Here is a 25,075-nt window from a genome sequence, read left to right as displayed (position 1 = left end):
GAGGAAAGCCTCTCCTGCCAAGGCCGATGGGGAGGGGAAGGAAGTAGATATGTTCCTTTTACTCTCCAGACATCACTCTGTACATGCACCCTAAGGCAAAGACCAAGGCTGCAGAGGGTAAAGCGCCATCCTCAAGATGGCATTTTTGCCATCTCTCCTGACTGCCCGGGAAAGACTACAGAACCATTTTCCTAAAATACCACAGGTCCTGTTCCACAGTCCTCCATGATTTCCTAATGCCTAGGAGAGAATCAGGACACCTGCCTGGCATCTCAGAACTCCACAGGTACCCGGCCATGCCTTTTCAAGCTTTGCCCTATCAACTCTTAGACACAAAATGCCCCCTACCCCTTACTCCAAACACCATCCCAGGCAGGAAAGGCACCACAAAAATTCAGAGCCCAGTCAGACAAATCAGTATGCAAAAGCTCATTTCAACACAACAAAATCATCATTATTAGAGGTTACATACAGGCAATTCAGAGGATCTAAGCCCCCTACCCCCATGTAGAACATCACCAATGAGGTTTTGCCTGACCTGCATCCTGAAGGACCAAAAGAAGGGAGGAAGGGGCCTATGTGCACAAAGGTAGAAAAATAGGAGAAAAGTGACTCCCAGGAAAAGGGAAGGTTTGTGTATTAAAAGTGATGAGGCTGGAAGGCTCTATGAAGGGCCCTTTATGGCAGGTATAAAAATTGTACTTTATCATACATGTGTGAGGTAGCTACTTATGGTTTTAAACAAGGAACATGATGAGATTTCCACTGCAGAGAGCTCATTCTGCTCAGGGTGTAGAGAATGGGCTGGGGAAGGGAAGGTGAGCCAGGAGGGTAGAGACCAGTTAGGAAGGAGGTTCCTGTAAGAAGGGACAACACAGGCCTGGACAAAGGTAATGGGAACAGACACAGGACAGCGTTGGGCAATTTTCAAAAGACTCAGTGGCTCAATAAATTAAGGTGAAGGAGTGGTCAAGAGTGGTGCTCTGGTCTTGTTCAAGAAACAGATGCATAAGCATATAATTTAAATAAAAGGCATTATGATGGTTATTCAGAGTAATGTGGATGGTAGTATCATCAACTGAGAGAGAAAACAGCAGCAGTCCAGGATCTGGGAAGGAGACCAGTCAGAGGCCGGAGGAAACCAAGAGGGGCCCCAACAGCCAGGGGAGAAGATGTTGTGAGGAGTCAGTGCTCAGCACAGGCAGACCCTGGGGTGGACCAGCCAATCTAGGGCTGATGTAGGGGTTTACAGAGGGGCAGCCGTCTTAAGATTTTTTTTTTCTGATGTGTCCCAAATAGCTGGAATGGTGCTCAGCATACAACAGGGCCTCAATAAATATTTGTGGACTAAATGACAGCTTAAAGAGCCATAATATCAGGGAACCAAAGGTCCCTGGGGACTTTGCTGAGTAAACACTGGAGAAAAGGTGGAAGCAGAAGCTGGTGTACATGGTGAACTGGAAGTGGCAGACTGGAGACCGAAGTCTGGACTATTGGTTGGGACAGCTGGGAGCTAAAAGGGGTAGGAAGTCAGGGAGGGATGGGAGAAGCCTGAATCTATGAGGAGAAAGACCAAGGAGAGAAAAGTGGTTGGTTATGCAGAAAAGTAAGGGAGGAACCAGAGAGGAATACATCAAGTCAAGGGGTATTTCTTTAGAAAGTGAGATCTAGGACTACAGGAGAGGATGCCCAAGGGGGAGCACTGGCCTTGGGTGGCTTCCCGGACAGGGCCCATCGCCTCCCTGTTCCCCAAACCCTCTGCTGCCTCTGAAGTTCTGACACTTGTCTAGATATAGAGAAGATGCTCAATTAATCCCCCTGGAATTGATGTAATTCCGAGGAGGAAAACAGGAAGTTGAAGAGGAGTCGGAGGACTTGAAGAGAGAAGCAAAAACAAAATTAATACTCCCCCCTCCTTTACAGTCAAAACAGGACTAGGAAATCTTTCTGCTGTCTAGTTAATGAATTCTTTTGAACCAGTGCTACACTGCCACTCTCAATATGACTTTACTTCCTTCCACTTGTTTCCCAAGAGGGAAAGGCAGGGCCACCTGGATGGACTGACAAGAGGATGGCTGTTCTGTGGGTTCCGAGGTGGGGAATTATTAAGGTGCTGGCCAGAAGGCCATCAGGAGGCCTCCAGCTTCCTATCTCTCTCAGCCTTTACTGTCTCTGGCCAAATTGATGAGGTTCAGAATCAATACCTGAAGACATGCAGTTAAGCATGTGGACATGGGCCATGATCCACGTTCTAAGGTCTGCAGTGACTGCCACCATAGCTACAGGGGCTTTCCAGAGCTTTCTCTTGGATCTTACAGTGGCCACACCAGGATTTCTAAAGAGATATGTCAAAGAAAGCATTAGATTGGGGGCGGGGGTGCATGTATACAAAGCTGTCTGTTAAGATACTTTCAAACCCCAGAAACACGTCTTTGTTTAGCACTGTCTGTAGGAAAAGTTTTAAAAAATATAAACCTAATCCTTCAATCACCAAATATTTACTGAGCACATGCTCTGGACAAGGCACAATGCTATCTATAGGAGATACAAAAACTATTAAGACACACTTCGTTACCTCAAAGGCTCAGAGACCAAAATCAGGAGCTAGGCTACAATCAAGTCCAACTCCCTTATTTCAGAAATTATAAAATTGGCCATCCTTTATTGAACATTGACCACAAGCCAGGAAAGGTTGATGTATTTTATATGATTACCTCATGTAACCCCCAACAAGCCTGTAAGGAACAGCAACAATTAATGTGTAAGATCTTATTAAATGCCTGCTGGGCACTGTGCTAATAAACACCAAACAGGATTACCTCATTTAACCTCCAACTCTAGAAGCAACTACTGCTGCTACTGCTACTACTATTTACTGAGCCCCCATTAAATGCCAGAAACCACTCTAAACACAGAAATGAGCTCATTTAATCCTCCCAAAGGCTTTATTGTACTGAACAAGTGAGACTCAGAAAGCTTAAGACACTTGCCCAAAGGCACACAGCTAATAAGCCCCAAAAGTGGGATGAACTCAAGATCCACTGGACTGTGATATCTGGATTCTTAACCACTATGCCACCTGAGCACTGTGCCTAAAAACTAATAATGATCAAAATGAGGCTCTGAAGTGTGAAGAGTTAGTTTTAAGACAAAAAAAGATGTCATGAATCAGGACACAACTAGGCAAAGGACAAGTGGAGGTTCTTTTTCCTTCCTAAAGGCAGAGACCATTGTTTTATTCATCTCTGCACGGCCCCCAGGGTCCTTGTTAAGTGCTCTGGGTTTAGAGACCTATGGATCTTCTCTAGGAAGACTTCTGGGAGAAGATGAGGGTTAGAACAGAATCATTATAGTGCTCAGAATGTACAAGAGGAGGTCTCCGAATGGAACAGTCTAGCTTAATGTAGTCATGGTGGCTTTGGGGGACCATCCAACGTGTGGGCCAACTTTAGATCTCAGTTGTCTCCATTTTTTTTCAAAGAAGCAAGCCTAAAATGGTAAGAGAGGAAATCTGGCCCTCAGACCCTTCAAAGCTTTTATTCATTTGAATATACATTTATTCTAAAAGCTTCTGGGCCCCAAACTCAACTATCTTTGTCTACTGAGTTCATCAGTGGAGATGTTCTCTATTCCAGCACTGTGTGCATTTCAAAACTTGCTTCCCTGAATGATTCAAGTCCAGATGAAGAAAATTCCTTGCTTCCCTCAAATAAAGGAAGCAACATTGTAACATAAAAACTCTAAATTCTCGTTTCCGGCCACAAAACTCTAAAAGCTGTCCCATATTTCATAATTTACCAATTAAATTTTATCAGTTACCTAATGGACAAATGAGTCTGAGCTCCTCCATGTGAAACTGTCAAGAAAGTAATTTCCTGTTAGATATAGATATTCAAAGACTAGTGGTAATTGGACATGGTGATTAGAATCCCATTTATGCTATACTGGTAACACCTCTTAGTCCCTGAGGGCTGAGTGTGCAAATCCCTAGGGTAAGAGAAGAAAATAGGTTTAAGTGGTACTTGAATACTATCTAAACTACCCCCAAAAGACGGAAGCGGAGGCTCTGACATGCTGCCATTTTTAAGAAGCAAAGGTGATCCTGGGCTCACCAGAGATTGGGGCAATAAGTAGCTTAAAGTAGCTAGCTGTGTTATACTATTTGGCTTACTGCAATCAGGAAACATCTGTCTAAAAAGCCTGCTGTCAAAGTTTGTAGTATTTCAGGAGCATCAGTCTCTCACTGCGCCACCCTTTCCGATTGCCTATGGGCGTAAACGAGGCAGGATTCAAAGAGGAGATAGACTAGAATCTATCGGTGCTACTGGGCTGAGTAATTCTCCACTTGCCCCTCCAGGTCCATTTTCCACCCTGTTCTGTGTCGAAGAGATGAGAGCGGATGACCTTTACGAAAGTACATCAATGGGCTTCCCTGACCTCTGGCTTCAGCTGAATCTGCAGGAGATTAGATAGCAGAGGAAGAGTGTTCATTACCCACCACCCTCTTTGCTGACCAGATGTGGCAGTGACTTGATCCCTATCAAAGGTCCAGCCCCTCTTCTTTGGCCACAGCTTGCTGGCATTACCTCAACCTCGTCTACTCTCTTGCTTACATCTTAAGAAGTTCTGTATCCACTCCACCCCTGTCCCATCAAGCTTAGGGTTATCTCCTCACTTTTGTAAGCCCTGATGTGTTCTACCAGCCCTTATCTGTTTCCCCTGATCATGTCCCCACCCTTGTTAATAGTGCCTTTAATAATCTTTCCTTAATTACCCCATCTGTCTCCTTGTGGGACCCTGATGGATGTAGTTGGGATCCTCAACTAAAAGCCTTAATACTAATACCACCTGATAATAATTAACCTGGTTAATACCACCACTGGCAACAGGGCACTTCAAATCAGCAAAGTTCTCTCCTATACATACTTGCTTATAATATTCCTTGGGAAACTAGTAGGTGGTGGACAAATAGTCACTCCCTAAGGGCCAGCTAAATTCCAAACGGCCAATGCTATTGACAACTTGGATCAGAAAAGGCTTTCTTTGCATGGAACACTCCAGAACTGGCTTCTCACAAACTCTGATCAAGACAAACCCCCCACTGTGGATCAGTGACCACCTGTCTGAGTGTCTCACGGAGCCTTTACTGAGGACAAAGGAGGGGGACACAGACACTAGAGGATACCACTGACCTGAGGCTACAGTAATGAATCCCAGGCCTGGCCTCATGAACATTCAACATGATTTTGGAAAATCACACTCACTATGAATGGGGACTAACTTCATACTGACAACTAAGATCTTTTAAATAATATAGAATCTGCTCCAGTCAGGAAGTGCAGTTGCTCTGCCTGTTTGCTCAAAGTGCTTAGTAAAGGGTTACTTGGGTGGAAGGGATGAGCCAGGGAGTCCCTAGCCCAGTATCTCCTGGAACACAAAGAGATTCTTTTCCCTTTTATTTTTTCAGGATAGAGCAGAAATTGGAGTGAGGGTAGGCATTAGGGGGAGGGTGGATGAAGGAGGAGGGAGAGTCTGCAAACAAACAGGCCATTTATCTCTGGGGTGTCTTTCTACCTTTTCCTACAGCTGAGTAGCCTGGGGGCAAGTTGTCTGCCAAGCTTCCCCGCCCGTGTAAACACTCCGGCACCAGCTGGGGTTTGGAATCTGCTGAGTCTCTGCCAGCTGGCGACCTGGAGATGGTCAGATTAAAGGAATGCTTAATGAGTGAGGGGGTGGGAGACAGAGGCTGTATTTACACAGAGGGGGTCTGCAGGGGTCAGTAAGGCACTGGCCAAAGGGGCCTCTGGAAGTGGAAAAATATGAAAGGAAGAGGAAAAGGGGTTTCAATGTGCCCAAGCACCATGCTCCACCCAAATGGCTCAAGGCTGTTATGTTCATTTATTTTTTTCTTTTTAAAAACTGACTTCTTTGTCCCCATCTCAGTCCCCTGCCCCCTCCCCCTATCTCCCAAACCAATTACACACAGCCTTTTGAAAGTTTCGCAGCTGGCTGCTTGAGAAGGCTCAGCGTGATCAGACAGCACGGACACTCAATCCTCCACAATCCCAATTTGGGAACGTTAACACGGAAACCCAAGCCACGTGCTGACAAGCAGGCCTTGGGCCACATTCAGCCCCAGCTGAGGCCAGTGGTGGGGGGCGGGGGGACACAGCCAGCAGGCAGCCATCCTGGCCTCTAGCCTTACAGAGACTTCAGGTTCTCCCATGCAAAGCCCAGGGGGCAAGGATTCAGAGGAGACAGCCCATCTGACAAGACCACCAGGCCATGAGGCCCTTCTGCTGCCCTGCAGGGGGTGCAGGGCTGGGGGAGTGGGGTGGGGGGCAGGGAACAAGAGCAGACTGAAGTCAAAAGTCCTGGTGGCCACACCTGCTAGGAAGGCCACCTGCAGCCCTACTGAAGCACCTGCAAATATCTAAACCCCAGATGCTATATATATTACCAAGAAGAGGAAGCAGGCATCCCTCAAGAGCAAAAGAAAAGAAGTACCAGGAAAAGGTGAGACCTGCTCTTCAGCAGCTCAGCCACAAACCAGATGGAGCCTCAGGCTATGGCCATTTCCTTCACTAGACCTGGGGTTCTTACCCCTTAGTGGGTGTTCTCTGAAGTCCTTTTGCTCCCATGGAGTCTTCCACGTGCTTCTGGGACAGGGATTCACCTACATGTGCAGGGTTCAAGCCCGGCCCTTCATGCTCCCTTAGAAATCCCTGCCACAGTGGCCACTTGTATTCCAGTGACACTCAAATCTACTTTTCTTATTGAGATCTTTCTCCTGGGGGACAGTCCTGCATCTTCACCTAAATAGCGCATCGTTAACTCCCATTTGGCATGCCAATAATCTAACTTGGCGTCTTTATTCCAAAAGCTGGTACCCAGGAGACATCTAGATTTGCCCATGCCCCAAGCTGCAAGCAAGGACTCCCCACCTTTCCTTATGGCCATCTATGACTTCTTCCTTTCTTATGTTATTAAATCTATTATTTTCACTCATGGTGCTAATCAAGACTTCGCACTGTCATCTCTCAGCAGCCTGCAGAAGAGGCTTCTAACTGGATTCTCTGTCTCTGGACTTAACCCTCCTTCCTCCCCACTTAGACAGGACAACCGGGCTATAATAAACAACAGGCACCTCCTTCGTAGCCCCCCACTGTTTAAAGGATAATATCTCTTTAATCTGATGTTACTGAACCTCATTTCCTCTCCACCTTTATCGAAACTCCCAAAAATCTCAGTACAACAGCCCTAGGTGTCCTAAAGGATATTCTAGACCATTACTTCATAAAATATTCTCTAAGGTTGACAAATTTGTTTGGTACAGATATACAATGTTCATTACTACTATATTAAAGGCTCTGACAAGTCCTGACTTAAAGAAATCCGTTTAGCCTAGCATTTCCCAAGCCTATCTGGTCCAGGAACTTCTTGCGGCATTTCACCTATTAATTGCTTTCTTAGATTCTATGAGTGACTTTTCTTGCCTTGAATGCCAGCCCTCTGTTCTGCCCTCCATTTGCGTTTCTGCTTTAACTTTCCTGCCAGAACCAGCTATGTCCTCACCTCCACCGTCCTGCCATCGGCGCCCTTGCTGCTTCCTTCCCTCACACCTTAAGCACCAGTTGCCTATACCTCTTTGTTGAGAGGCAGGAGGGCACAATGGTTAATAGCCTGAATTTTGAATTCAGAAAGACCTGTGTTAAAATCCCAATTCTGCCCTCACTAACTCTAAGATGGAGTTGTTCATCGTGCTCAGTGTAGAGAGAGGTAACAGTCTATTAAAGATTGTTGAGGGAATTAGTGGGATTAGAAGGTCAAGTCTAGCACATCACAGTATTCAATAAGTAACAATTAGTCATTTTTCTTTTTATTTTTTATTTTGGCTTTGTCATTTATCATTTTCTGTGTATCTTCCAAATGGGAAGCCACCGGAAGCCCCAGGGCTAAGCACTGCCTATCCCCTACCCCTCCACCTACATAAATCTACCACCAGCAGCTTCACCTTCTACCAGACAGTAGGTAAATGCATACCCTGGGCAGGAGAGCAGAGCCATCAGCCCAAGTCTATCAATGCTGAGCAAGAAGCTAAAGATCTAAATATTCTTCAAGGCAGTCAAATACTATAATTTCATAAAAGCCCCCAAATGTTACCATCCTCCCCCACCCAAACCACCTGCTTACTGCACCCCTGGAAGGGTGAAAAGGCCCTTGGGAAACCAATGTGAATGGGTCTCACCCAAAAACACACTGGGCGGCCTATTTCCACAGCGTCACAATTGGGCAACAATGGGATACCATGTGAAGGTTTAAACTTCAAATTTTCAAATGCTGTTTCTAAAAGCTTAAATTGTACCACAGGCTATTTCATTTCATATTGACTTGTTCCGTTAATATCTGGAACTGAGAAGTTTCACGTCTACTTCTATTAAAATCCTGACCTGCACTTTTCTTGATGCATTTTGTGTAGTAGTCTTCTCTGAATGGTTTAAAATACACTAATTTTACCCTCTGAGCCACTCTTCAAAAGGCTTCTAAAAAGCAAAGCTTTTATTTACAGTAGGTAAGAATGACATCTCTAAGATCAAGGGCACGGGCTTATCTTCATAACATCTCCAAGCTGCCCTTCTGTACCCCTTTCCTCTTCTGAGTGCTCTCTCTCGCTGTCTCTCCCACACACCCCAATTTCTATTCCATGCTCCAGCTTCTCTCCGTCCCTCTCTCCATTCACCTTTCCTGCTCTCCAAGCAATAGGCTGTCACTAATCCAAACCTTCCATCTTTCCATCTCCAAAATGAAAACAGCTTTACCATGCCTTTTCTGATCATCAAAATGCTGTATAGTTTGTTGAAAACGCACGCACGCGCGCGCGCACACACACACACACACACACACACACACACACACACACACACACACACACAAAACAAGCCTGGAGATAAAATAAAAATTAGCTGAAATTCTATCACACAGAGAAAACCACAAATTGTATTTTGATGTTATCCTTAGAGATATCTTCTTATAAAAATAAAATGAATCCAAATTTTTACAGAAAAAGGCCCACACAGTATGCCATTCTGTAATCTGCTTTTTAAAAAATCACAACCATATGATTTGGACATCATTCTATGACGCTGCATATGGAATTATGTCATTATTTTAAATTGACCTAACAAATCCTTTAATGGTAGGCATTTAGGAACCTCATCTTTTTAAAATGTTAGCATCTCAAAATATTTGGATATAATATTGAGTGAGGGGGAAAAAGGAGAATTTGGTCTGTGCATTATTATTACAGTCACGAAAAACCAGCATCCGGGCATAAGAACAGAGTAAAAATTAAATCAGTCATGCTAAATGAAAGAGCTTGAAAATATCTGTTTGTAAAAGTGGTATTCAAACAGCAAAGAAAGTCCTTCAACAAAAATAACTCATAAAATGCAAAATCCCCATTATTTTAAGAAATGCAATGACAGTGAGGTCACAACCTCAGTGTAAAATATTTCAAGCTGCTGATCTCCACTTACTGTAACCTCATCTTTTTCTTCCAAGCGGTAAAGGGAGACAGCAGCACTGAAGCCATTTGATCTTTGAGAAAGGGAAAGGTGAGAGGTGATTCTGGGGCTTGAGGCACTCGAAGGAGGGCTCTCATGAGGAGAATCATGGGCTGGGGGCTCAGGCTCAGAGCTCATTCAGGAGAAGCCCCAGCAAACAGACTCAACCTGCACATTTCTGAACAGTCTTGGTGACCCAGACAGCAATGTTTGAATGTAAAAGGTGTATCTAGTGAGAGATGGATGTACAGCCTCTGCATAACTATAATATGAAAATGAGTGGCACAGAAAATGGCTGCCCAATGATGGCTGCAATAGTCATTCAATTAATTAACATTCATGAATAACATGGATGGAATCCTTAATGTCAGGCTCTGTAAAAATGTTGTATGTGCATTATTAGCTTACTTGATCCTCCCAAAAATTCAATGAAAAAGGCACAATTATTTTCATTCCCATTTTACTAACTGAAAACCAAAGGCAGTTAAATAACTTAATCAGGTGCTCTAGTATCTATCTATATATCTGTAAGAATCAAGCAATTTGAATTCAAAGCATACACTTCCAGCCTGTACCCACTTCACGGTATTTATAAGCTCTGCACAATCTGGCACCGTGAAACGGAGATTCAGGGTACACATCCAGATGGCTAAGGCCTCAAACCTGCAGTCTGTTTTTCAGGAGAGAGAGCCTGTGAGTTAATCATAATAAACCTTCTTCTCTGTAAGGAGTTCTATGTACTATACAAGAAGGCCATGACTGTCTTTCACTTTCAAGAGGTCTCCGTGGAAATGCACAAAATCAAATGTGACCTAGAGCCAGTCCTCTCCAAGGTGTTTAGTTTTACACATGCCCCTAGTCTGGGACTTTGGCCACATCACCCTGGTCATTTTTGAGATGTAAAACAGACTAAAAGCCCTTAGCAATAATCACAGAAGTCATTCCTGAAGGAAGCTGAGCTTGCAAGCTGAAAGACAGTATATTTAGTTTAAACATGACGGATGGAAGGTCTAGGATACTATATTTGGGCAAACCCGTTGATTTGAGGTTTGGTGAAGTTCTGGGTTTGGCAGAAATGTCCTTCTCCCACCCTGCCCCCGCCCCAGGCCACATGGGCTCCGCTACAAGGCGTGGCTCTCACACAGGCAAAATCTAACAACTTCTCCCTAGGCTCTAGAGAGCAGAGGTGGCACAACTACTCCAGGGAGTAAGTAGGTGAGGTGAAGAACAACCAGCAAGCAGCCAACAAGAAGCCAGAAGAGAAGGAACTCTGAAGCACTGGGTGGTAATGTAGTCCCATTAAGAGGCACAAAAGTCCCCCTAGGATCCAATCCCATAAGGGGGTACCACACAACTCTGGCCATACTGAACTGTAACCGCTGGTGACAATGATGGATGGTTTTCTTATCCATCCTTCTTTCTCATTAGCCTGAGCAGGTAGTGTATTATTATTACTTTTTTTATTGTATGTACGTATGTATGTATGTATGTATGTTATGTATGTATGTATGTATGTATTATGGAAGGAGTATGTTTTAATCAGCTTCGTGTCCCAGGCACCTTCAAGGGGTAGATGTTCAATAAATGTTTATGGAATGAATATAAAAGAGTCATGGAGATTGGTGACACAACAATGTGAATTCACTTAACAGTACTGAACTACATATTTTAAAAATGGTTAAGTTACTAAATTTTATGTATATTTTGCCCCAGTTAAAAAAAAAATAATAGCACATATTACAGGAAAAAAGGTGGTGGCACTTAGTTCTAATGCTCACTGTATGAAACTTGGTGAAGTCTGGGTTGAAAAATTTGAGTTTAAGAAGTATGGGGGACGGTTTAACTGGATAACTGTTATCAACAATGAATCATGATGTACTGAAACAAAAAGTCACAAACGGATGACAAATATGATACTCAGTAGGTTCTTCCCTGCAGAAGTTAATAAAACGACTTCTAGAAGAAGTCTTCTCTTCTAGGAAGAGTCAATAAAATGTAGAAGCAGTTTCTATCCAGGGAACTCCAATCGAATAATTCCAACAAATACACTCCTGCTCACACACTTCCGACCCCGACCTAAGATTTGGCACTCTTATTTACTGAGAGAGAGAGAAAGCTGTTCAGGAAACCACCTTCACTTGCACCTCCTTATAGGATGGGAGGGTGGCGTTTCACAAAGGGAGATCTGTGGGATATTACTAAAAACTATTTGAAAGAGGTGGTCAGACAGGTCTGAGAAATGATGGATGCTACTTCAACAAGTTTATAGAATATGTGAATCTCCAAGAAAGGGAGCACAGTAGAAAGAGTTTCACATAACTCTATGAACCAGAACCTCCCAGCTGCCCAATTACCACCCCGGGGACTTCAGGAAACATCAGTGTAATGGACATGACAGGTTATTTGGAACATCCTGAGCTCAGACACCAGCTTCCTAATTTACTAACAGTGTGATCCTGGGCAAGTTTTTACAATCCTCTAGACCTTATTCTCTTTCTCTTTAAAATGGAGTACAGGACTCGGTCTCTGAAATCAGAACTATGGACTTTGAGTTCTGGCTCTGGCATGTATAATAAGGGGAGCCTGGTCAGGTTACTTAGTCTTTCTAAACTTCAGTAAAGTGGGAGTAATCAGAGTATCCATCCCACTGGGAGGACTGAATGAGAGAATATATATGAAGTGTTTTTTACAGTGCTGAGCACCAAGTAAGCCCTTAATATACATTTGTTATTTTTGACTCTATAAACTGTGAAGTGCTCACTTCTCGGCTTAAATAGTTCATAAGACCTACTATATTGACCACAAACTTATCTGGCATTTGGTTACATGCTGATATGTCGTATTATATCCTACACCGGTATCTACTGAGTCAGATATAATTCTTATCTCAAGTTCCTTTTCTTCCAAAATAGAATTGGGGGAGCTAAATGAATTTAAATGATATGCACACTTATTATAAAAAAAAAAAAATTAAAGGGAAACATATATCTTTGAAAGCTAAAGTCTTCCATAACCTAACCTCCCTGAAATATAATCAATGTTGACAGTCTGCTGTGATCTTTCCAGATGTTGCCCGTGCATATATAAACAGCTTTTTATTAAAATGGGTTCATCCTATACAAACTAATCTATAACCTATTTTTTCCCCCTCAAACATCAGTCCATGTCAATACATAAAGGTTGACCTTATCCTCTTTTAAACTATAGAGTATTCCATCGTATGGCTATACCATAATTTACTCTAAATCAGTTGGATAGATGGATATTTAGACGGATATTTAGGCTGTATCAAATGCAAGATGACTTTAGGGCAAAAGCTCTGTCCTGCGTATTTTGGCATCTCCATTGAGTTAGCACAGTGCACATGGTAAAACTTCAGTAAATTCTGTTGTGTAAACTCTTACAATACTTGCCTCTGAACCACAGATGATTATTGGGCTGCAGTCTATTAAATATAACTCTCAATAGCCAGCATTTTTGTGTGAAGCCTGGATAATAATGAGCAACAATTGCAACGCTGGCCCTGAGATATAACTCTCAGATGAAAAAGACAAACTATTCGATATAATTTCAACCTTGGCTCTTTTTCCTGTATTAAAATTATTTGATGATATTGGTTACCAGAGGGTGGGGAGGGGGAGGGAGGGAAACGGGAGGTAGATGGGGTAAAAGGGGTCAAATATGTGGTGACAGAAAGAAATCTAACTATGGGAGGTGAACACACAATGCAATATATATGTGCCTTACTGCTAAATTGTACACCTGAAACTTACTGGATTTTGTTAACCAATGTCACCATAATAAAAATTAATAATAAAAGAAGCGAGTATTCATAATGGCATGAAAATTTTGGAAATAGCCAAGTATTTCACATTACAGTTCAGCTAAATCAAGGTTTATAAATAAATAAATAAATAAATAAATAAATAAAGACGAAAATTATTGATGACCCAGCAATTTCACTCCTAGGTATATACCCAAGAGAACTGAAAATACTATGTCCACACAAAAACTTGTACATAAATGTTCATAGCAGCATTATTCACGTAGTATGGTGTAAACAACCCCAATGTCCATCAGTTGATGAATGAACAAAATGCGGCATTTGCACACAGTGGAATATTATTCAGCCATAAAACAGAATGGAGTACTGATACATGTGACAGCATGAATCAACCTTGAAAACCTCATGCTAAGTGAAAGAAGGCAATAACACAAGTCCATATAGTATATGATTCTATCTACCTGAAATGTCCAGAATAGGCAAATCCAAAGAGACAGAAAGTAGATGAGTGGTTGGGGAGTAAGGGAGCGATGGGAAGTGTCTGCTAATTGGGGGATGTTTCTTTGGGGGATGTGTTCTTCGACTAGATAATAGCTGCAAAACATGGTGAATATACTAAAAACCACTAAAACTGTACACATTAAATGGTGAATTTTATGATATATGAATTATTTCTCAATTAAATATGGAAAAAGTTCTTTTAAAAACTGGTTATCAATTGGTGATTCTTTACCACTTATTTACTGAAAGACTACTACATGAGAACCAGCATGGCAAGTGAGCAAGACCTTCTCCTGCCCTAGAGTCAAGTGGAGCGTGTCAAGGCCACACACCACTTAGGTGGGGGCAATAAGAACTGTGACATCATGCCCAGGGAACGTGAAGTGCTGAGGGTGAAGTAAGCACCCTGCCCAGGGGCAAAGCGGGGCTTTCCAGAAAAGTGGGCTGTGACCTGAGAAATAAGGAGCAGAGGCCAAGCGAAAAGTAGAAGAAAATCCTGAGAAAAGAATTTGCATGCAGGGCCAGAGGTGAGAGAAACATCATGGAGAGGCTGAAGGATAACCTATAGGGAAGAGTCCCGTTATCCAAACGCACTGAACAATGTCATCTGAGTCCTGCTATGCATCGGAGACTGTGCTAAATGCTGAGATTACAACAGTGAACAAGATCAATGCAGATACTGATTCAGCTTTTAGTATATAACTGCATATTTTTGCAGGTACATGATAAATAGTCTACGGCTAACTGATTCCTTGGTTTGAACTGGTATTTAAAAAGGACACCAACAATTTGTCAGTATCAAAAAAAAAAAACTATATATATATATATACACACACACATACACATATATATGTAAATATACATATATACATATACATATGCATACACACACACACACATACACAAATGCACTTAGGCTTGGACCCAATCATCCCATTTCTTGGAAAATATGCTACAAGTCAGGCCTGTATAGGTACAAAATGATGTACATACCAAGCTATTCATCACAGCACTGTTTATAAGAGCAAAAGATTAAAACAACCCAAGTGTTAATCAAAAGGAGACTGGTTAAATGAATTACAGTGAACCTGCACAATGGAAGACTATGCAACCTTGACACAAATGAGGAAATTCTCTGTGTGCTGACAGGGAAAGACCTCTAGGAGATTTTGTTAACCAAAAATGGCAAGTGCAGAACAGTGTAGTTAATATACTTCATTTTGCCTAAAAGAGGGGGCAGGGAATATACACATCCACATGTAAGTATATATGTAAATCCCACCATATATTAATAGCTGCTTATATTTGCACAAACTAACTCAAGAAAGATACACAAAAAATTGAAAGTGGTTACCTGGGGACAGTGGGGAGGAGCTGGATGAGAAGAGTTGGGGAAGAGACAATTCTCAATGTATATTTTTTTAATGATTATTTTTGATTTTTGAACAATGTGACTGTACTGCCAAAAATTGCCTATTCAAAAAAATGTCCTTTTTAAGCTTTAAAAGGCTAAGATTATAGGTTCTCCATCTGTATGCTCATGTCAGCATTCCTAATGTGCTCACAGTCATCTCTTAGTGGTTACCTGAGAACCCAGAAGAAACAGCTTAAATGGAAAAGTTGCAAATGACCAGCAGCACTGGCAGAAAAGCAACTCAAGACACACACTATCCTGTGTGTGTACTAGACCATCCTCAATCAATTCACACAAACTACATGTCAGGCATAGAGGTGCTGGGGATACTGAGAAAATGTGAAGCAACCCCTTTCTTTTCCAGGGGCTCACAGCACTGCATGGAGCCAGCCTTGGCCCTACTGCCTGTGACCGTCCCAGTACAAATCTGACCGAGTCACTCCCATGCTCATAAATCTTCAATGGCTCCCTACTATCTAAGCCGAGGAGCAAATCCAAACTTTCAAATTTTTGAACATGGCCCTCTGTGGCCCAAACTCTGCCCGTCAGTCTGGACTCATCTTCCATCACTTTCTCCCTTAAGCCCACCCCCTCACTTTGTGTTTGGCAACACAGAGCCACATGCTACCATACCTCCCCGGCCCCATCTCTAACCATTACATATGTCTTCTCTCTGCCTGGAACACCCACTCCCCAGCAAGTCTGCCTAGACAATACACCTCAGGCCCAGCCAGAACTTCTCCTTTTTAAAACGAACTGTCCCTAACCCTCCCAGGAGGGTTATGCTCCTTTCCCTGACTCTCACTCTGTACCTGGCACACACAAGAGCAGCAATGACATTGTCACCTCCCTAAGGACTCGTGGCTCCTTGATGGCAGAATCTTCGCCTTTTCATCTTTTATCCTAGCCCCAAGAACAGTGGTTGGCAGAGAGCAAATGCTCAGTCTAAGTCTGGCTGAATGAATAAACAAGAGACATACAGAGGCAGGCAGAAAGCAGGGATGAACTCTATTAGAGATGAAGGGCCAAGGAAAGCATTCCCAGCAGGTGATGCCCATGGAGTATCAGAAGTGAGCATGAAAGGAAGAAGAGTTAGACAATAGGGGGAAAGACTTGGTTGAGATGGGAGGATAAAAGCAGGGAGGCATGAAAGAGGAGGAAAGGTTCAGAAGGCACAGGTATGTGGTTTGTGATGAGGGGGTAGGGCAGGGGCAGGGCCTGAGGGAGGTATCGAGGACAAACATTGGTCAGACTCAGGAGGAGCCTCGAATGCCGTGCTAAGCAGCCCAGACTTTAGGTGGGAGGCAAAGAAGGATTTTACATAAGGGACACCCATGCTCAGCTCCATGTCTGAGGACAATCAATGGTAGCTATGTGGAAGAGGGACCAGAGAGGAGACAAGAAGCTGAGGACCAGGTTAGGATCTACTGTAACCATTCAGGTGAGAGATGTCAAGGGCCTCAGCTAAGGCCAATGAGCAGGAAGGGCAAGAGGGGACTTGGGAGCAACTCAGGAGGTAAAACTGATGGAAGTTAGTGACCAGATGTGGAGGATGAGGCAAGGGAGAAATGACAACTGTGGGTTTCTGTTCTGACACATGCACTTGTTTTACTTCCCTCTTCTGAAGACTATGTAAACTATCGTCCGTCATGGGGGTAGGTAGAAGGTATTTAATAAAATTGTGTATGATCACCAACAGGCCTTGGTAGGAAAACCCCCAGGCGTCAACAAGGGCGCTAGAAAGCAGATGAGGGGAAAATCTCATGACATCTGTCTCCAGGGGTCTGGCAAAAGTTTAGACATGGAAGGCACATGACAGATCAGCTAGTTCTTTTTGTCAAGCACACTTCAAAGAATTATTTACTGACACCCCTGTCAGCACTCCCCGACGAAATGTGGGTGACCTTAGTACATAGTGAGTGCTCAACAACTTTGTGAATGAATGCTACACACAGGCCATGCCTGCGTTACTCACTCTTCCACCAAAAACAACCACAGCAGTGCAAGTCATGTCAACAGATATGTTTGCACGCTTCCATCTGAGATTTCAGTGTCTTGCACAGAGTAGGTATATTTAGTGAATGATTTAAAAAGAAAGAAAATTAAATAGCTGAGTGGTGGATAGCCAAATGTTCCATACTGCTAAAGATTTAGGTATTGAAACTTTAACATTAATCACTACATATGGAAATATTTCCAAAAATCTTTCTGAGTATGTTGCACACCTATACTTTTCCATAAAATTATAAATAATCATTAGGATCAGGTACTTTACTATACTAATCTACCATAACCTCAAATCTACTGAAGCTGTTCATATACTAAATGATGCCAGGTATTCATGCTTTTTTTTTTCATTTCTTATGACTTCTAAGTATTTAATAACGGATAGTCCTCCCAGTCAGTTGTCAGCTACCACCAGTCTACCTACCCATGTTAACTTATTCTTCTGTAATCTTGGGAACGAGATAATCAAGCTTGACGCAACTCTATGTAAAGTGTAGGTAGGATGTGAGCAAGGACCTGGGCCACTAGCTTAGGCGTGGCATACGCAGTGTCAGGGCTCAGGTTTAGGGCCACTACCCTGTTTCTCAGCTGTGTTCCACAAAGCAGTTCCACATAGTCAAGTTATCACTCCAACACTTTCCAAATGTAGTAAGAACAATAGGTAACATGTATTGGGCTCTTACCCTGTACCAGGACTTCTCTGAAGTGCTATATTTATATTAACATTTCTAACAGATTTTATATTAACCTTGCTAATCCTCCCAACTACTCTATGACATAATATTATCCCCATTTTACTGATGAGGAAACTGAGGCAGAGAGGTTAAATAATTTACCAAGATGATACTGCTAGGACATGGCAAACCAGAATTTAATTTAAACTCTCGCCATCTGGTTCTAGGGCCATGACCTTAGCCACCGCAATCCATGGCCACTAACGGTTCCCTAAAAAAACCACACCTCAAGGATCCCTTACCATTTATTTCTACAAAATCAAACCAAAACAAAAAACAAACACTCAGAAAGTAATGTGTAGACCAGCGTGAACTTTCTACGCTTTCTACAATGATCGAAATGTTCTATAGCTGTGCTACTGAGAACCTGATATGTGGCTAGAGTGACTGAGAACCTGAATTTTTTATTTCACTTCATTTTAATGAATTTACATTTAAATAGCCAAATGTGGCTATTTAAATCGCTACCTACTGTATGGCACAGGCAAGGGCTGCTTTTGGTGAGTGAAAATTGTGATATTTCAAACATTAAATATAATGGATACTTCCTACTTGAAACTAGCTTTAGAAGAAGGTAATTAAGTACTGATGCATCGCCTCTCAACATTTTTCCCCACCCCACACTATTTTTAATTCAGTCTCCTAATTTTGAGGAAGAAAGCATTTGGTCAGAGTAGTTGAAGAGGCCTTCCAGATGAAGTGGGAGCTTGTAGAAGTAACAGGATTACTTGGCCAGGTAAAGCATAAGAGCACTGTTGGAGTGTGGGTATGGGGATGGCAGATAACACGTCAGGTTTCTGACATTAGGTTCACCCTATTCTGAGAAGGAGAAAAAGCCACAGATGAGTGTACATGTGTATAATAAGCAAATCACCAAATAGGAAAATACACTCAAGCCTAGGACCCCAAACCACACTCAGAGAACTAGCATGATAAAACCTGACTTGGCAGAGCAGAAGGCACGGGCCATTCTGACCAAGGCAGTGACCTCTTGTTGCTCATCCCGGGTCCCCTGGTCAGCCCTGGAGGGGCCATAGGAAATCACAAACCAAGCCGACCCCCTCCGCCACTCCTAATGATTCCTTTCTAATTTATGGATTTTCTCTTTCCCCACTACTGGTTCCGCTAAACTGTATAATATGTCAAAACCAAATTTAGACTAGAAACCGATTTCAACTCAAACAAGAAATGAAACCTAGAAGTGGAGACACTAACTCAACGGAGGCACAACTTTATTCTGACTAATCCTAAATCTATATAGCTGTGGGGAAGAGGTGCCTCCTTCCCTCTTCTCTCAATTTCTGAGTGACAATTTAAGTTTCACACACATATTCCAGCCCTGCTCTGCATAACCATGCTAAGAAGGCATGACTGAGCCACAGGATAGCTGACACCCCCAGGAAGCAAGTGGGGCCGACATGGTTCCCACAGCTACTTAATGGCAGAGCCTGGGTAAGAAGCAGGCCTCCCAGGTCCCAGTCCTCACCCGTCCACCAAACACCTCCCTGCCCCAGCCACAACTCATGGCTCAAGGACTCTGGAAGAGAAGTGCATGTTCACACTTCATGCCAAACCGGAGACCAAACTATAATTTTCAAAAAAAATCAGCTATCAACCATTCCTTTCCATATCAACATCCCTCTTCCAAATAACAGTCACAAAATCCATATAAACAAGTTATTCCTTGCCCATCGAGGTCAAAAGTTGATCCAGTACAAAGTCAGACTACAAACAAAATATACTCAAAACTCCAGAAGTGTTGGGTCCGAAAGGTTTAAAATTCTGCTCCAAGCTCAGAGGAATTCTCAGCGGGAAACCAGGCATTGTGAAGCAAGCCTGCGATTTCCTGCAGGACTCCAGGAATTGCTGGAGGGAGGCTGTTTAATCCTAGGAATGCTCCTCCAGGTCAGGAGCCCCCTGACTGACTGCTCTTAACCTTCAGGAAAGGAGCTGATAAGACATCCCTGGCATCTCTAAACCTAAAGCCACATTCTGCATTCTCAGTGACTCTCAATGCTATCTTTTGGCAGATTCCAGCACTGCAGGAGGCACAGAGACCAGACCGTAAACACTTGTTGACTAACCAGCTGTGGTCCTGGGCATTCCTCAAAGCAAGCGGGGAGGTCACCAGAGGAAGGAGGGGCATATTTGTAAAAATTACATCTCTACCCTTTATCCTGAGGTAGGCACACCCTTTTCCCTCCCCCAAAGCCACTGAAGTCTTCAAAATGGTGGGTGAGTTACCACAAAGTCTCTATAAAAAGAGTATCTACATCTTTATAATAAACATTAAGGAACGAACTGATTAAACTAATAACACCTTGCCCTTGCAAAATTCAGGAGTTTTATTTAAAAACCATCTTCCTACTTCAAAGACAGGACAATTGAGGCTCAGAGGATTTTGTCCTTCTCACCCCAGGCGTGACTGTCACCTCCGTAAACTCAAAAGGAACATTACAGATCATGATGGAATTTGATGGTAAAAATCTTAAGAAGCCATGTGGAAGTTCTTCTAATCTCAACTAAGGTTTCAATCAATAAAGGCCTCCTAGTACTAGAAATTGCACCTGTGCATGGACGCACACAGATGCACAAGCACACACATGCACACACACAGACACGCACGCACATTGCCTTTGGTCAATTCACTTATTCACTAGGCTGTACAATACAAGAGTCCCAGCTATGCCTCACAAGTTATCTAAAAGTGACCGCCACTCCTCTCCTCTGACTACTGACTCAGGGTGTTAGGTCTCAATTCAATAAACCACTGCTTTTCCACCAATAGCAATCACTTGAGGTTGTGGCCTAACAAACACTCTATAAATGTGTAAGTTGCACCTGCCACTTACATCAGGTTCAAGACCTGACTCCTATCCACAATAGTTTATCGGCTTTAAGCAACCACAATGTGACCTCTTTGAGGACAGGGACCCCACCACATTCATCTGCATTCCCAGAGCTCAACACAGGCACACAGCAGGCACTCAGTAAACATCTGCCAAATAAATGAACCCGGCACACTTAAGAAAGATATATCATTTTCAAGTCTTCTACACAAAGGTCGTGTCTAGAACTCCAGTAGGCAGATGTGTAAGTAGAAAATGCAGTGGACTTGAATCAGACGATGTGGGTTCAAGCCCCTAGTTTGCTAAAAATTCACTCTACTGTCCTGGGCAAATCTCCCAACTCCTAGGGGAGGGGGAGTCTTATTTCCCTCTTCTGTAAACACAGAAGGTGACTTCTTGGTTTCCATTTCACCCTTAAACTTGTAAAATACGAAGAAAAGATGTGCCCTTGAGCTATGGCCACAATATTAACTTGATGATAAGGGCAATGAAAATAAAACAGCCAGAGGCAGCTATTCTTAACACAGATGTTGGCTAATAACAGGCAGTAACTTTAACAGCAGGTAAAGCCCATTTGCCTATGTTCACATGTGATACACACATTTGATTAATTCTCTGTAGTCTCTTTCAGGGAGATGCAAATTTCAATGATTGTTCCAGGCAGAAAAGCCTCCAAGTGGAACAATGACACACAGACATTACTTCCAGGTAATAAACAGATTCTACTCAGACAAAGAAAAATAAAGCAGCCTGTGGCTACATTCCTGTAGACGCGCTCCATTTGTGGAAGCACTGGGGCTGAGCTCTAAATGTGAGCCAGACGCGGCTGAATTCTCATTTTGGCTCCGACTCTAACTCGGAGCGGATGGTCCTCAGCCAAGTCTCTCCTCTAGAAGCCAGGCTCTGGATGGGTATGACAACCCTCATAAACCATCCAGATTACAGGGTGAAGCTAGTAAAGCATTTCACAGATGTAAAGTGTTGCCAACTCCTCAAGACAATTGAGGAAAGCTGTCAAGAGGCAACGTGGCTCGGGTGGAGAGCCACAGAACATCGCCTCTCCTAATCCTGGGCTCCCACAAACTCACTGGTGTGCTCCAGAGGCCTCAGAGACCCTCCACTTACAATATGGCTACATTTCCTCTAGTGAAAAGCAAGGAAAGCTGTTTGAACCTACACTATCCAGAAGAGCCTCCTGCAAAGCTCGCTAAACCACACAACTCACAACGTTAACTGGTTGTGACTAAGTTAGGTTTGATTCTCTTTTAAGGGGGACATTTGACACAGTGGAGGTAAATCAAGGCAAAGCATACATTTATAAAAGATAAAGGTCTGCTCATGAAATAAGAAGCTGTGTCAGGAGCCATGTTAGTCGTTTTACTGTTTTATTTTCCTTTCCTTAACCATTAGGTATCACTGGATACCAGATACACAGCGCTGGATAAAAAGTTTACAAGATAGTATCAGGAAAGTTCCCACCAAAGCCTGCTAATAGTGCTCTCTCTGATTAGAAAGCAATTCTGTAGTTTGAGAACTCTAATCCAGTCTTATCAACCCTCTGGGCTTTGTCATTTATCAGGGTGGGAACGGGAGGTACATCAGTTATGCCACAGAGTGATTTCTGGGGCCCCTGCCCATGAGGAAGCAGATCATAAAGAAGCTCATGCCTGCCAGAGTGAAGTTTTCACCATAGCAACACATGTTACTCTACAAACAGTCAGGACTAAAGCGCTCTGTTGCGACCGGTCTGGACAGTGCCCCCAAGAACTGAGCAACTGAGGGTTCAGAAAACAGAGGGGGCAAGAGAAAAGTGGCCTCTATTTGGCTTGCGGGGCAGCCTCCTCATGGTTTTTCCTCCTCCGCAAGGCTGACAGCGGCAGCACGGCACCAAGACCTTCCAGCACCCAGAGCCCATGTTCTCGTAAGACGGATGGCAGAGAAAATAGAGGTAGAGCAGCCGCATCATAGGCTTGCTGAGGAAAAGAGGGACTCTTGTAGACGAAAGCAGACAACTAGCATTGGAGAACTTGGGGAAAAGGGCTCATCGCAAAGCGTGTCACATCTAAAACGAAATACAGTTGGGGTGCTCAATGAGCTGGTCTGATGGTGGAAGGTCTACTCAGATCCAACAGCGTGGTTGTTGAGACTTTGGGTTAAGTGCCTGTGTGCCAGGCACAGGGGTGGGCATCTAGACAGGTATCAGTCTTCATTCTGCAGTCAGGCTTAATAACACACTAACGCCACCTTCCTGGAAATCACATTTTGCCAAGCAAAGAAATAAGGATAACAGATGTGCCTTATGTCCTGTAGGACAGGGTGATGCTTGAGGCTAGACCAGGAGAGGAACTGGTACCAAAGTTTTGCTCTGTTGCTCAGATCACTGAGCAATGTATGTAGAAATTCAACCACAGAACAAGGGCACCCAAGAGAATCAGCAGCCTTTCCCAGTTTCCCCTGACTAATTTCTCCAGAACACCACTAGTGGACCACGTCTGAGGCTAGAGAGAAAGATTCGTAAAGCCAGGAACTATAAAAGCTGGCAAAGAAATGTCTTCAAATGTGCGTTATTAAAAATGAGTCAAAGAAAGACAATATATGTCCACAGGGTCTGTCTGTGCCATTTATATACTTCTTTGTATTAACACAATATTATCAGGCCTGTTTCATAATGCTAATATTAAGAGACAGGACCAGAAGCTTCACTTTGGATTATGATGCTTAAAGGTATTATCTGGGAGGATGTGAACTGGTGCCATAGAAGCCACATGCTAACATGTGTGACACTATGGGCTTCCACTGTACATGCTGCAACTACATCACCCCGACAAGTCAATTAGATACAGGGAAGAAGGAAGTTTCTAGAAAAATGGTCGCTCTACCACACCTGGCTCCAAAACAATTAAAAACCAAACACCAGCCACTACCCCAAAATTCCTCTAAGTCCTAAACCTTTAAGTTATCACAGACCAAACAAGAACCAAACTTACAAATGCTGGGCCCAGAATTTTAGAAACATTTCCTTGTTGCAGGTCCAGCAGAGCTTTAAAATAGGCAAACTTTCTGTCAAGAAATGACATTTTAGAGGTAATGTGTAAGTTGCTTTCTCTCTGCTCCATGCACCCCCTTTTTCTCATTCTGTATGCGCTAATGAGAGTTTCCCTCTTTCTCTGCCTGTTTCAGTTTGAAACGTGGCACTGAATGGGACACTGGAAATCAAAGGGAAAGGGAGTAGGGGGAGAGACTCCCTTTCACACGCATCACACACACCCCAACTGACCACCCACCCTAAAGGACAGTCAGGCAGGACTCAATCTAAGACAGGACTGAAGGACTAAACTGTTGAGCAGAAAACTCCCCTTGCACTACCTCTCCCGAAAACAGAGTTAAGAAAGAGAAAGCTGGAAGGGAAGGAGGGGGAAAATAAAGCTCCACATTCCTGACATTTTTTAGCCAAGTGCTGTGGCTGCACATAACAGCTCTATTCCAAACAGCCTGCAGGACAGAAGGAAAACCTGAGTTCAGGGTAAAGAACCTGCCCCCTAACTTGGAAATGGGAGAAGGAATCTTAGCATGGCCCAAAACTAAATCAAAAAGAAGAGGGAGATTCACCCTTTCATGTGTATTCCCAAAAGGAAGTGATCCCAAGGGAAGGAATTGGAGTCATCACTTCCCAGGGGACAGAACTGAAGTATTGGGGTCTCTGAGGAGAAAACTAGCCAGCTGGAGAAGTGGCAAGGCAGGAATGAGATGGAGTGCAGTTAGGATGCACGGGCTGGTGCTGCCTACGGTCTGAGGAGAGGGGCCCAGTTCATTGGCAAAGGCTGGGCAGGGGACCCCAGAGGGAAGAGTGGCCAGGAGACACACTCTTTGTGGGAAGAATTATAAATGAGTTTTCCTGACTCAGCTTCTGAATGAAGGAATTCTAACTCTGCCCAAGTTAGAAACCCAAGAGCCTGCCACCTCTCCTCTCTTCCAGTTTCCTCCTTCCCTTTCCACCTCCTTCTGTCCTCACTTCTAGGAAAAAGCGTGTTAATGCTGGACTGCTCCCTCTATATGTATCCCTATATATACACATACACACCACACCTCCAGGGAAGAACCCAAAAGACTCTAAGTGACGTTTAGTAAGTCCTGTGCTGGGTTATGAGGCACGACCCCTGGCTTTACTACAAATGTAAAGATGCCCACATGTGTTTCTCTGAGGACCCTAGAAAAATGAGCCA

The 25,075-nt window shown here is 43.4% G+C and overlaps 1 protein-coding gene across 1 annotated transcript in view; it reads right to left on the bottom strand.

Moving 5' to 3' along the window:
- Positions 1–25,075, bottom strand: part of TRAM2 (translocation associated membrane protein 2) — a 69,371-nt gene that overhangs the window by 41,682 nt on the left and 2,614 nt on the right. The gene's annotated exons all lie outside the window — the stretch shown is intronic.

Source organism: Pteropus alecto, unplaced genomic scaffold (assembly GCF_000325575.1).
Source record: "Pteropus alecto unplaced genomic scaffold, ASM32557v1 scaffold7, whole genome shotgun sequence".
Taxonomy (NCBI): Eukaryota; Metazoa; Chordata; class Mammalia; order Chiroptera; family Pteropodidae; genus Pteropus; species Pteropus alecto.
The sequence above is the reverse complement of the archived record's forward strand: the minus strand, read 5'-3'. Positions and strand labels throughout refer to the sequence as shown.